We start from the raw sequence: 14593 nt of genomic DNA, 5'->3' as shown, positions 1-14593 counted from the left end.
GTCACTACCCACAGTGCACAATGTGACTATGTCATTTATGTGTCCGGGATTTTCATCAGGTTGATGTTGTAGCACCCTCAAAAGCTGCAGCCGTTGCAGCAACCAACATGTGTCTGTGTGTAGATTGTCATTGCACACTGTTCCGCACACCATGCCACATGTGTTATCGGATGTGAGGTGCACATGTATGCATGGGACACGGAGTAGCGTGACAAGGCCATGTCAGCATCCTCACAAGGAATGTGTGGTGAGTCATGACATGTGCACCTTCATGGCAAGGTGTATGGGCAGGCCTAGTGTAATGTCATGTGAGTGGTGGCTCCGGTGTTCCGCTACCAGTCTCTGCAATCGGCATCCCACTTCTGCTGATGTGTGGGTGTATGTCACTCCTGTCTTGCGTCGGGCTGTTCACTTGCACTGGGACACAGCTATTCCCATGGCGTGGCATGGGGAGGTTCTCAATCTCCGTGTGTAGCTGGGTCTTGGAAGGAGTGTCACCTTGCATCCATACGTGTCCTGGGCATGTAGCACATACCTGACTCCCTATGTAGCATGTGTGTATTGCCAGATTTACATGTGCTCAGTAGACATGAGTTGTTGTCGTAGTGCACTCACTCTTCCTTGTCACTTCCAAATTACTGCAGAGCGCCGCCTCTTGCCCGAAGAATTCCAGACTTGGCTGCCATGCAGGAGAATGACAGGATCCGGCTCTACCGCTTCACCCAACCGTTGATCCTGGAGCTGACGGCGAGACTGGCACCACACCTGCAACCGCAGCACAGGTATCCTACGGCACTGACACCCCAGCTGAAGGTAATGGCTGCCCTACATTTTCTTGCCACGGGTACCTTCCAAAATACCATAGCTCATGTTGGTGGCATGTCCCAGAGCATGTTCAGCGGTGTGCTGCATGATTTCTTGGAGGCCATGTTGATTCACCTGGATGACTTCATCAAGTTCCCAACCCCTGAACAGATGACTGAGGTCAAGCGTGGATTCTATGCCCTGGGAGGGATGCCCCATGTCATTGGGTCCATAGATGGGACACATGTAGGTTTGGTACCACCACACGCACGGGAGGTGGCGTACCGCAATCGGAAGCACTACCACTCCATCAATGCCCTTGTGGTGTGTCTGTCCAATATGGTGATTTCACATGTCTGTGCTCGTTTCCCAGGATCAGCACACGATGCCTACATCATGAGGCGTAGCGGGATGCCTGATATGATGATGCAGCTGCGCAACGAACGGGCATGTGTTGTTGGTGGGTACAGTCTGTCTGTCCTGTATTCTGTATAGCCGACCAGCACGACCGCTTCACCAGTTCTAACGATGTCCATGTGCTTCCCATGTAGGGGACGCTGGCTATCCCAACATGCCTTGGCTGCTGACACCTCTCCGCAACCCCATCACGCCGGCCCAGCTCCGCTATAACACCGCCCATGGCCGGACAAGGCGAGTGATAGAGAGGACGTTTGGCATGCTGAAGAGCCGATTCCGGTGCCTCCACAAGACCGGCGGTGCACTCCCTTATGCCCCGGCGAAGGTCTGCAAGATCTTCATGGTCTGCTGCATGCTGCACAACATGGCAGTTGAAAGAGCTGTGCCACTCATCCTGAATCAACATGACGAGGACCATCCACCCGTGGAGGACGAAGGGCTTGGCAATGGTGCTAGTGATGTGGAGGATGTGGAGCCGCAAGAGGACATCCGGACTCGGCTCATACGCGACTTCTTTGCTTAGTGGTGAGTACCAGTGTCTGAGTGTGCACGCATTGGTCCCCGTGTGGCATGCGTTGTGATGTGTGTCTCCACCTGCATGTATGGCACGTGGGTCAGAGGTGTGTGTGGGTGTGTCACTGGAGTGATGGTGGCAGTGATGGTAGTATTTCCCCAGTCATAATTGTGACCTAGCATGTTGTCATCCATACATGTGTCGAGTAAATGCACATGCAAGTGGCTGTGCTTTTTGTGGCTGACTTCTTGTGTGTCTCTCTTCCCCAGGTACCTGCGCATGCCGTTTGCTGGTTGCATTGTTGTGGCACTGCTATTCCTCATGGACATGACATCGTGGGCTGACTCAGCGTTACAGGCACGGACACGTTTGGAAGTCTCCATGGGGTAAGGGATGCATCTGGGGTGTATTGGGTGTGGCAGTTGTTCACGATGTGTGCACACTGCCCCTGTCGGGGTTTGGTTCCTCTGCAGCCATGTCGCATCCCCATGGGACACGACATGCAGCTGTGTACACCTGAATAGATGGTCTGCCTGGTTGACAGTCATCAGTGATGGGATAGTGGATTGTGATGATGGCATCAATGTGTGTGACACTGCCCTCGGACACATACGGTTAGCATTGGCTTGACATGGTGTGGGACTTCCACATCAGCGGATCTATGGTGTATGGCAGGCTCTCCGTGTGCAGCTGTGGGTATTTAGCTGTTAGCCGACGCTTGTGTGCCAGTACCATGGCTATCACGCATTTGTGCTGCAGAAGGGGGGTGCCAGTGTTGGACCCACATGTCACTCCACATGATGTGTTCATCTGTACTTCGAGTTGCCTCTGCAAACCCGAATACATGACTAATAAAGGTGCCCCTATGCCTCCAAGGTGCCTCTTCTCAGTCAATGCTGGTGTGTTGGCACGGTGCATCCTGCATGTCTGGCATGGTATTCCCTGATTGTGGCTATGTGTCAATGTGTCGAGTCGCAAGATGCAAGCTGTGTGTGTGGGCTGAGACTGTGTATTGGGCATGATGTCCATGACTGCGTGGGTATTGTGACATGTGCCATCCCCATGCATCCAACGTTGGCCAGGCCCCCATTCTCTGCATCCACCGGACTCAAGCTTGCAGGACATGGTTCTGCCACCTGTCTACACATACCTGGGTGCCACCCAGGACACTGGACTGGATCCCTGACCTCTGCGCATGACTGTTGGTGTACTCAATGTGTGTGTCAGCACGGTTGTTCGGCCACCCCCTCAGCTGGTTGTGCCCATCACGGGTGTGTATGGTGCTCCATGTCTGTCTTGCCTAATAAACTGTGACCCATGTGTCCTGTGCCAGACTCAGGCCCCAGGGTGTGGATGGTTGAAGAGAAAAGATGACTCAGGCATGTTTAGACTTTACAAGACACATGTTAGGTAATAATGCTACCAGCAGGCATCTACTCTTCATAGTGTGATTTATTATTGGGGGGGGGGGGGGACAAAGTGAGGGGCTTTCCGGGATTTTGGAATCCAAAGTTCAGTAGGGGAGTTGGTGTCCTTGCCATTGGAAATCCTCAGAGTCCATGCCACAGTCTTTGTCAACATTGGTCAGCCAGTGACCAGCAGGGCCATGTGGCAGAGAATGTCTCTTGATGCTGTGATGCTGTTGCTCCAGTGGGCCAGGTGCCAGGCCAGGTGTCCTGGGAGATGGTGATGTAGCAGCCACCCTCACGGTCCTTTCCGTGGACGACCCGGCCTCCTGCGGGGAACCTCACCAGCAGGCCGTGACGACGTCTGGGATGCTCCGTCGGATGTTTCCTCCTCCTCCTCCTGATCCCTCCCTGTGGGTGGTGATGTTCTCCGCCTTCTGGCACAGGGAGGGTCGGCCATGGTGTCGGCCATCCGACGGAGTGTAGCGTGAATCCCCTGGAATGCCGTCACTTGCTCAGCCTGTCTGTCCTCCATCCTCCGTTGGTGTACCAGTAGACAGGCAATTAGCTCCGCATGTTGCTGGGCCTGCTGGGCCTTGATCCCATCGAGGACGGACACAACCTGGGCCATGCCCGTGGTGTCCTGCCGGTATGAGTCCAGGATGTTACGGACATGGGAAAATACCGGATCCCCAGCCAACTGGTCAGGCTCGCGCCTCCGCCGTCCTCCACTCCCACCACCCCTGCCCACTTGCGCCTGGCCTGCACTTGTGGGCACATGGGGTCTCCGGGACCCCTGAGGGGTGGCATTGGCGTTGTCGCCTGCCTCCTCCTGGGTGCCCGGGACATCGTGTCCCTCCTGGCGAGCCTGGCTGCATTGTGGTGTTGGGGCAGGGATCCTGGGTGTCTCCTGGGATGTGGCAGGAGTGGGGGTGGTGGTTGGCACAGTTGTACCTGACGCAGGTGCTGCAGGTGGTTGGACACCAGAGGGGCCAGGTCGGTCGGGGTCGTCCGCGGAGTGGTGAGAGTGGTCGCTGCCGGTGGGATCGGGCTCCTGCAGATCCGGGTCCTGTGAGTGTTCCCCCCCAATGTTGGGGGGTGCACCACGACGTTGACCTGTGTGTGAGAGAGACAATGTTAATTTTGGTCCATGCAACATCCATGTTTCATCCGTTTCAAAGTTGGCACATTTCCTCTTGGAATTAGGATCTGTCTTGCATTCCACTCACAGTGCACTTGTGCATGGGTGTGTCCCTTGGCCACCACTTTGGCCCCTTTAACTATGTGTGGCACAGTCTTACTTGCTGCGTCAAGTGTGACTGCAGTCAGCAGTGGAGTGGGCAGGTGTGGCGAGCCATGCATTGGCGCCTTCCGTGTAGCACTGTACATGCGCACATGGAGTGGATCCACACACTTATATGATCCAGGTAGCTGTCCTTGTGCTCGTGTACAGGTTGTGACATGGCCCTGTGTTTTGCCATGGTGAAGAGGGGGGGTTCTGGCACTGGCCACCCTTGTCTACATGCACGCAGTCTACCTGCTGACGAGCAGACATTCACACACGCAACACGGCTGATTAGCTCTCCCTGTGTCTCGCTCCCTCTGTGTCCCCCTCTCCCTCCCTCCGTGTGTCAGCCTCCTCCCTCTGTCCGTCTCCCTCCCTCTCTGTCCCCCTCTCCCTCCATCTCTGTCCCCCTCTCCCTCCCTCTCTGTCGCCTTCTCCCTCCCTCTGTGTCCCCCTCTCCCTCCCTCCGTGTGTCAGCCTCCTCCCTCTGTCCGTCTCCCTCCCTCTCTGTCCCCCTCTCCCTCCCTCTCTGTCCCCCTCTCCCTCCCTCTCTGTCCCCCTCTCCCTCCATCTCTGTCCCCCTCTCCCTCCCTCTCTGTCCCCCTCTCCCTCCCTCTCTGTCCCCCTCTCCCTCCCTCCGTGTGTCACCCTCTGTCACCTCGGCCCAGCTTCCTGGGCACACACTGTTAGCAGATCTTTGAGTGGCCCTTGGCTTGTTGATGTGAGTTTGTTTCTGATCTCCAGGCACCCATTGGGTGTGATGTGTGTCTGTGCGCTGCTGCTGTGGTGGTGTGTGCTGCCACTCTTTCACAATGTTGGCTGTTCATTAGCTGCTGTCATGTGCAAAACAGTGCCTTCACCCCCATGTGTTGATGCAAGGCGTCCGCCATTTGCTGGCAAGTCATTCCTGTGTTGGGACACACTGTTTGTCTGGCTGTGACCTAGGCCATATGGGTAGAGTGAATTGTTGTCTGCTTCTGAGTTGCACTATGTGCTTTTTTGGGCCCAGCCTCCCGCCATCCGGGTTACCGTGTCATGTGTTGTTGTCTTCTGTGGCCTGTGACTTGACATTGTCCAGCTGGGTGCATGGGGCATGGTGGCAGCAGTGGCATGTGCGTGCTCATGGAGTGTGGTTGAGTCATGCGATGGCTTGTGGTGGTTGCGTGCCTGTTAGTGATGTTGGTTGTGGATGCCGTTCCCCCCATGTGAGGTGCGTTGTTTGTGTACTCACCCGGGTCTCGGAGTCCTTCTAATCCTTCGACTGCCTCCACCGGCAGTATGGCCATCACCCTCTCCTCCCAGGGATGGTAGTGTACGGGTCTGCGGGAGGGCCCTCCTCCGGTGGCGTTGGCCTGGTCGTGTTCATCCTGCCTCTTGGCTCGGACCCTCCTCCGCAGATCGTACCACCTGTTCTGGCATTCCTGCCTGGTCCGTCTGGTGTCCGCAACAGCATTCACAGCATCGACGATGGTCTGCCACATGGCTGTTTTTGCTGCCTGGCTGGTGTTTCTGACCAATGTTCCAAAGATCTGTGGCTCGACTCTGAGGATTTGATCAACAAGAACCTCCAACTCTCGGTTACTGAACTTTGGATTCTTGGTAGTGGGCATGATGAGGGGTGGATGGTGGGGGGGGTGTGGATGGTGGGGGTGGTGTGTGGATGGTTGTGGGTGTGTGGGTGTGGTTGTGCAGGTGCGTGTGTGTGTGAATGTGATGAGGGTGTGTTTGTGAAGGTGGTTGTGTGAAGGTGTGCAAGTGTAAGGTGTAGTAAAGGTTGAGGTCTGGTGCTGTGGGTTGTCTGTGGGGTCTGGCAGCAGTGGGTCTGTTGCAAAGGCTCATGGTTTGTGTGTGTGGGCCCTTTTTATTGGTCCATTGGTGGGTGTGGCTGTGTTTGAATTGTGGGTGGGTTGGTTATAAGGAGTGGTGGTGTATTGGGCCTCTGTTTGTTTTTGGCAGTTGCAGGTCAGTGAAGGTGTTGTTTTGGTGTTTTTTGGCCATGTTTAGTGGCTTTGTGCCATTCGAATGGTGTATTGTTGTGTTGTTTTGTTTTGTCCTGGTTGTGTCCGTGCGTTTTGAGCGTGTGTACGGTGTGTACATGGGCCATTTGGTTGTACGGTGCTGTCCTTGTGTGTGGCTTGGTACGACTCGTACATGCGGTTGTGATGTTGGGGCCTGGGGTGCGCTACGTAGTTAGGAGGTTGTGTTAGGGGTAGGACTCGAACGTACTGGGATGTACATACACGGTGGTTCGACACGTACAGGGGTGGGGGTAGGACTCGAACGTACTGGGATGTACATACACGGTGGTTCGACACGTACAGGGGTGGGGGTAGGACTCGAATGTACTGGGTACACGGTGGTACGACACGTACAGGGGTGGGGGTAGGACTCGAACGTACTGGGGTGGGGGTACACGGTGGTACGACACGTACTGGGGTGGGGGTTCGACTGGAACGTACTGGGGTGTAGGTACACGGGGGGTATGACACGTACTGGGGTGGGGGTGGGGCTCGAACGTACTGGGGTGTACATAGAGGGTGGTACGACACGTACTGGGGTGGGGGTACGACTGGAACGTACTGGGATGTAGGTACACGGGGGGTATGACACGTACTGGGGTGGGGGTGGGGCTCGAACATACTGGGGTGTAGGTACACGGTGGTACGACACGTACTGGGGTGGGGGTACGACTGGAACGTACTGGCGTGTAGGTACACGGGGGGTATGACACGTACTGGGGTGGGGGTGGGGCTCGAACGTACTGGGGTGTACATAGACGGTGGTACGACACGTACTGGGGTGGGGGTACGACTTGAACGTACTGGGGTGGGGGTACACGGTGGTAGGACACGTACAGGGGTGGGGGTACGACTGGAACGTACTGGGGTGGGGGTACACGGTGGTAGGACACGTACAGGGGTGGGGGTACGACTGGAACGTACTGGGGTGGGGGTACACGGTGGAACGACACGTACAGGGGTGGGGGTACGACTGGAACGTACTGGGGTGGGGGTACACGGGGGTAGGACACGTACAGGGGTGGGGGTACGACTGGAACGTACTGGGGTGGGGGTACACGGGGGTAGGACACGTACTGGGGTGGGGGTACGACTGGAACGTACTGGGGTGTACATACACGGTGGTTCGACACGTACAGGGGTGGGGGTAGGACTCGAACGTACTGGGTACACGGTGGTACGACACGTACAGGGGTGGGGGTAGGACTCGAACGTACTGGGGTGGGGGTACACGGTGGTACGACACGTACTGGGGTGGGGGTACGACTGGAACGTACTGGGGTGTAGGTACACGGGGGGTATGACACGTACTGGGGTGGGGGTGGGGCTCGAACGTACTGGGGTGTACATAGAGGGTGGTACGACACGTACTGGGGTGGGGGTACGACTGGAACGTACTGGGATGTAGGTACACGGGGGGTATGACACGTACTGGGGTGGGGGTGGGGCTCGAACGTACTGGGGTGTAGGTACACGGTGGTACGACACGTACTGGGGTGGGGGTACGACTGGAACGTACTGGGGTGTAGGTACACGGGGGGTATGACACGTACTGGGGTGGGGGTGGGGCTCGAACGTACTGGGGTGTACATAGAGGGTGGTACGACACGTACTGGGGTGGGGGTGGGGCTCGAACATACTGGGGTGTAGGTACACGGGGGGTATGACACGTACTGGGGTGGGGGTACGACTGGAACGTACTGGGGTGTAGGTACACAGGGGTATGACACGTACTGGGGTGGGGGTGGGGCTCGAACGTACTGGGGTGTAGGTACACGGTGGTACGACACGTACTGGGGTGGGGGTACGACTGGAACGTACTGGGGTGTAGGTACACGGGGGGTATGACACGTACTGGGGTGGGGGTGGGGCTCGAACGTACTGGGGTGTACATAGACGGTGGTACGACACGTACTGGGGTGGGGGTACGACTTGAACGTACTGGGGTGTACCTAGACGGGTGGGGGTATACATACACGGGGGGTACGTGTCAGACGTACGGGGGCTGGGGGGAGTGTTGGGCGCGTATGCGGGCACATGTCTCCATGGTTGCTATAGGAGTTCGGTGCGGACGGTGTTTTTTCCATACGGTTGTACGCTCGGACGCACGGGATGGATCGTGATTCCTCGGTCGGACTTGGCTTTTCACGTTTGTAAGGTAAATCGTCCGAGGACGTGTCGGACACATTTTCCGACCCGAGGACGTGTGGGGAATGATTCCCAGTGCGGTTCGCATGGACTTTTTACCATGTTAATCGTGATTGCCAGTTCGTACGGCACTTGTACGATTCGTACGGTAAAAAGACCCGATACGAGTCGTACGGGGAAATTTTTTACCGGATCGTGATCGGCACCATTGTCTCTGTGGAGAAAAACATGCACTCCTACACCTGTGTTTTGGGAGTGTTTTTTGCTAATCTATCCTAAATTTTGTGTTTTATGTGAAAAATAAAGCACCAATGAAATTTTTTGTGCTAATTGTTTTCTTTTTATTTGAACTTTAGAATAGGCACATGCACTACAAAAACGTCAGTTTACTAAATACTCTTACTTTATTTAATATTATTTGCCCTATACAACCTGGGCTCTGCAGGAGGGAATGACCATCAATGATGCAGAATACCAGTTTCCAGACCTTTTTTATCAGGTGGTGGTGGGGGGGGCTCGACGTGTAAAAAGGTTTAGATGGGGGGGCTCGGCCGACAAAAGTTTGAAGACCTCTGCTTTATGTTCAGATCCTCCAGATCTGAACATAACTTGGATTCTCGACCGCTAAAAGGCAACTGTTAAAATCCTGGCCTGGTGGCTTAGTGGGCTAATGAATCCACTATGGGGGCCGGTGTTTGACCTTATGGTCACAGGTTCAAATCCCGGTAGGTCCACTCAGCCTTTCATCCTTCTAAGGTCGATAAAATGAGTACTACTGAGTTGTGTAATAATAAACACCTGTTATTCAACACCAAGATGCCCACAGGTGGACCTGCGCTTTACAAATACACATGTTATGTTATTATGAGACTTCAAAATGGCTGGAATGTCCCCTTGTTGCAAAGATGCCACCTAGTCACTCAATGACTCATTTATGAATTTTGGATGAGAGATCTTCTATTGATAGAAAACGTGAGTACTCGTCCACAATTACCATCAGATAATGTCCATTATCGAGTAGACCAAAGAATTCGATGGCTATTCTCTCCCATGCATGCTTAGGGAGTTCTGACATGCTAAGGGTGAATCACTGACAGAATATCGATGATCAAATTATCGAGCTGCCAGAATATCGCTGACAAAATATAGAACACCAGAATATCGAATTCCTATTTACAAACAGGTAAGTACAAAAATATTGAATCCAAAATATCGTTGTAAATTATATAGTTTTTTAAAATATCAAATTTTTAAATGTTTTAAAAGGAATGTAAAATAATGAAATAATGAATATAATTAACTAAAACATACTTAAAAGTACTTAAATAACCTTAAAATTAATAAATAATTAATGTAAATTAAAAAAATAAACATGCATTTTTATTTTTTAATACATATATATGTTAACTTAATAATATTAAAATTTTTTAGTGTTGGATAGCGGGAGGGTAAAATTTACTGTTCCCACTTCAGTGAGTGCAACAGTAGGGAAAGTGTTGGATAGCGGGTGGGTAAAAATTACTATTCCCACTCCAGTGAGTGCAACAGTAGAGAAAGGGTTGGATAACGGGAGGGTAAAAATTACTATTCCCACTACAGTGAGTGTAACAGTAGGGAAAGCGTTGGATAGCGGGTAGGTAAAAATTACTATTCCCACTCCAGTGAGTGCAACAGTAGGGAAAGTGTTGTATAACGTAGGAGTGAAAATTACTGTTCCCACTCCAAAGTGTGCAACAGTAGGGAAAGTGTTGAATAGCGTAGGGGTAAAAATTACTATTCCCACTCCAGTGAGTGCAACAGTAGGGAAAGTGTTGTATATCGTAGGAGTTAAAATTACTATTCCCATTCCAAAGAGTGCAACAGTAGGGGAAGTGTTGGATAGCGTAGGGTTAAAAATTACTATTCCCACTCCAAAGAGTGCAACTGTAGGGAAAGTGTTGGATAGCATAGGGGTAAAAACTACTATTCCCACTCCAGAGAGTGCAACAGTAGGGAAAGTGTTGGATAGTGTAGGTGTAAAAATTACTATTCCCACTCCGGTGAGTGCAACAGTAGGGAAAGTGTTGGATAGCGGGTAAGAATAATTTACTATTCCCACTCCACCAAATGTAACAGTAGAGAAAGTGTAGGATAGTGGGAGGGTAAAAATTACTATTCCCCCTCCAGTGAGTGCAACAGTAGGGAAAGTAATGATTTAATAATTAAAGAAAAATAATTTAATTATCAATACCAATACAAAATTAATAAAAATGAATTACCAATTAACAAATTATTTAATAATTAATTAATTACAAAATACCAATACATATTAATTATAAAAAATTAATTGCCCATTAATAATTAATTAGCAATAAATTAAATTCCAATACCAAAAATTAATAAGTAATAAAAAATTGCCAATTAATAATTAATTCACAGTAAATTATCAATACACAAAAATAATTTAAATAATTACTTAATTACAATTAAATTACTTCCCACCCTATTCCCCTATAAAACCACAACCCACTCTGAATAATAAATTAATACAATTAATATAATTATCAATTAATCAATTAATAAAAATGAATGACCAATTAATAAAAAATAATTACCAATTAATAAATAATTAAGAATAAATGAACTATCAATACCAATAAATAAGAATAAATAATTACTTAATTACAATTAAATTACTTCCCACCCTATTCCCCTATAAACCCCAACCCGCTTCAGAACTAAAACGCAAAATTAAATTAAAAATAATTAATAATTCCTAAAAATTAATATTTAATTTACTATAATTAAATTACTTCCCACCCTACTCCCCTGTAAACCCACAACCCGCTACGGAATTAAATTAAGCAAAAATTAAATAAGATAATATTCATTACTTTAAAAAAATTCAAACATACATTACAAAAATAATACATACTTTTAACACATATACTAACACTTAAAACACTATAAAAAAAATCGATATTTTTAACAACTATATTATGACTGTCGATATTACTAACTTTGATATTATGAAAGTCGATATTTCTTACCTGAATTTCGATATTCTGTACAACTATATTTTTGTGACTCGATATTCTGTCCACTCGATATTTAAAATCGATATTTTGCCATTTCGATATTAAAAATTTGATATTGTGACTGTTCACCGTTAAGGCTATGTTGAGTAATATTTGTAGAACGGCAGTTACATAGATGACAGGCCTTGAGTTCCTTTTCAACCCTCTCATCTAAATATGGAAACCAAACTCGCTCTCACAGAACTCTCTTCGTGGCAACAATACCACAATGTCCTTCGTGAGCTACTTCCCTTATTTTTTATCGCAGACTCACAGGAATTAGGATTCTCGACCCTTGCCGTATGACTCCTTCTTGAGTTCTGGACAGTTTATCTTTAAAGTTTTTGTATTTTTGGTATGTACCATCACTGGTGAGAGGTTGAGTGTGTCGGTTCCATGACTAATGTGTAATTCTATCTTTCAACTTCAGCATGTCACAATCATGGCTCGTGGCAGTGATGATCTTGACTAACCATATAGCAGAAGGCGTATTTGACTTTGAAGTTAATGTAGGCATCAGTCGTCTTGGATGAAGTACCTGACCTTGTATAGGCACACTGGAAAAGAAGTCAGCAGGGTTTTGATCCTTCCCTGGACAATGCACATTTGTATAATTGCAGTCTTGTACTCATAGTCCCCACCGTTCAATGCCTAGCGGTATCTTGGCGTTTGGATTGCCAATGATAGTCAGTACAGCTTGATGATCAGTTACAAGCGTAAAAACCTTTCCATACAGGAATACATAGAAATGTTCTCAAGCCCATACTATGGCTAAGCTTTCTTTTTCAGGTTGAGAGTAAGCACGTTCTGTCTTGGACAATCTTCCACTGGCATATTTCACAATATGACTTCTAGCATTTGGGTGTCTGCTGTGCTGTGCAAGGATAGCACATAACCCTACTGGCCCAGCGTCAACAACAACCTCTATATGAAGCTTTGGATTGAAGTAGGCCGTTTCAGCAGCAGTTTCAATGGCTTGTTTGATTTTCTTAAAACGTCTCTCACATTTTTGTGAGCACTTGAATGAAACATTTTTCTTTGTGAACTCTTGTAATGGAGTACTTATAGTAGCAAAGTCTTGTATGTACCTTGAACAGTAACTGGCCATGCCAAGAAATGAATGTCTCATAGAAACATCTTGTGGGAATCAGCATTTGACAGGTCTTGTACTTTTGCAGGATCAGGTGTCAAACCCCCATCTGAAAAGATATGGCCAAAGAACTTTAACTTTATCTTGTGGAACTCATACTTGTCCGCATTCTAAGTCAAACCTGCTTCAGTAAATAAACGCCAACTTGTGTGAGAGCTGTTTCATCCTCCTTCTGTGTAGCTCTGAAAATCAATATGCCATTGCCATAATTGAATGCATTCACAACAGGCTGTATGACACATCGAATGACGTCTTGGAAAAGTTCTGCAGCCGATGACACACCAAAACTCAGTCTCTTGTATCGAAACAGACCAACATTTGTAGAAAAGGTTATAATGTACCTGCAATCTTCTTTGAGTTCCAACTGATGATAACCTTTATTTAATTCAAGGCGAGAGAAGTCTTTGCACCATTTATTTGAGTTTTCGTGTCAGCAGTGTGTGGAGCTGGATGTTGTTCTCCTTCAATTGCCTTGTTTGCTTGACGCATGTCAACGCATAGGCATACAGCTCCTTCACTGATCGTTTTGGGCACTACCACTATGGGAGAAACCCATGGCGTTGGACCAGTTGAACGCTCAATAATGTCATGTTTAAGTAAAAATTCAAGTTCTTTTCAACAGCTTCTTGTAAATGAAACGCAATTCTTCTCTGTTTCTGAGCAACAGGATGTACATCTTCATTAATATGCAACTTTACATTCAAAGTATTAAGCTTTCCTAAACCATGAAACAACGAAGGGAATTAACTTACTATTTCATGGTGAGCATTCATGTTGTCACTCACAAAAATCAGTCCCATATCGGTAGCAGTACTGAAACTGAGCAGACAGGCACTTGACACTGTACCTTGAAGCACATGGATGAGTGCTTGCACCTTCGTCTTCTTGTATTTAATTGTCGCTACAAATGAACCTTGACTTTTTATGGGCGTTGATGCAGCCCATGTGTACACTTTGGTTTTAAATGGTGTAAGTTGTGGTAATGGAGATAATTCATTGTATTTCTCTTCAGTCATTATGTTTATTGATGCACAACTGTCAATGATGAAAGGTATCGAGCAACTATTTATTTTCAATGTAATCATCTGACAATGTTTGTATGACTTTGGTGCTTTGGCATTTTGACTTTTCTTTGGTTGACTTCGACATGACACAACCATCTTCCTCGCTTTCACTTGATATTGAGGCAGAAGAACTGTTTGACGATGATTTAGATGATGATCAGCTTCATTCAGTGTCAATTTGCCTCTATTGATGTTGCCGTTTGGCCGTGTGGGTGATCGTTAAACACTGCTTCTGAAATGTTTTGGCAGCCATTTTGTCTTATCGCTGTGAAGCACTTGCTTTTTTCTTCACTTTACAACCTGTCACAAAATGGTTCTCTTTCCCACAGCCTTTGCATATCTATCCAATGGTGGGACATTTACCTTGATGTGGAAACGAAAATCCACATTATGGGGTTGATTCCGATCCTGTATTTTTTTTTTCCATACGACTCGCATCCGTAATTTTTCCAGTACGAATCGTACAAGTCCCGTCCCACCCGTGAAGTACGATTCGTACGGGGAAAATACATATGGATCGGCCCGATCTGTACGAATTCGATCGGGAAAATTGTACGAGACGGACCCGGACACTTTTCTGTACGAAACCTAAAAATACAGTCTGACCGTACGAGTACGATCCGGACCGGCTTTCTGATTTAGGATTTGTATGGAAAACGTACCATACACGGGGAATGACTTTACCCGCTACAAAGCAAACTTTGTACGACTCGTATCCCGGGAAAAGTAGT

Source organism: Triturus cristatus, chromosome 3_2 (assembly GCF_964204655.1).
Source record: "Triturus cristatus chromosome 3_2, aTriCri1.1, whole genome shotgun sequence".
NCBI lineage: Eukaryota > Metazoa > Chordata > Amphibia > Caudata > Salamandridae > Triturus > Triturus cristatus.
Note: the sequence above shows the minus strand (reverse complement) of the source record.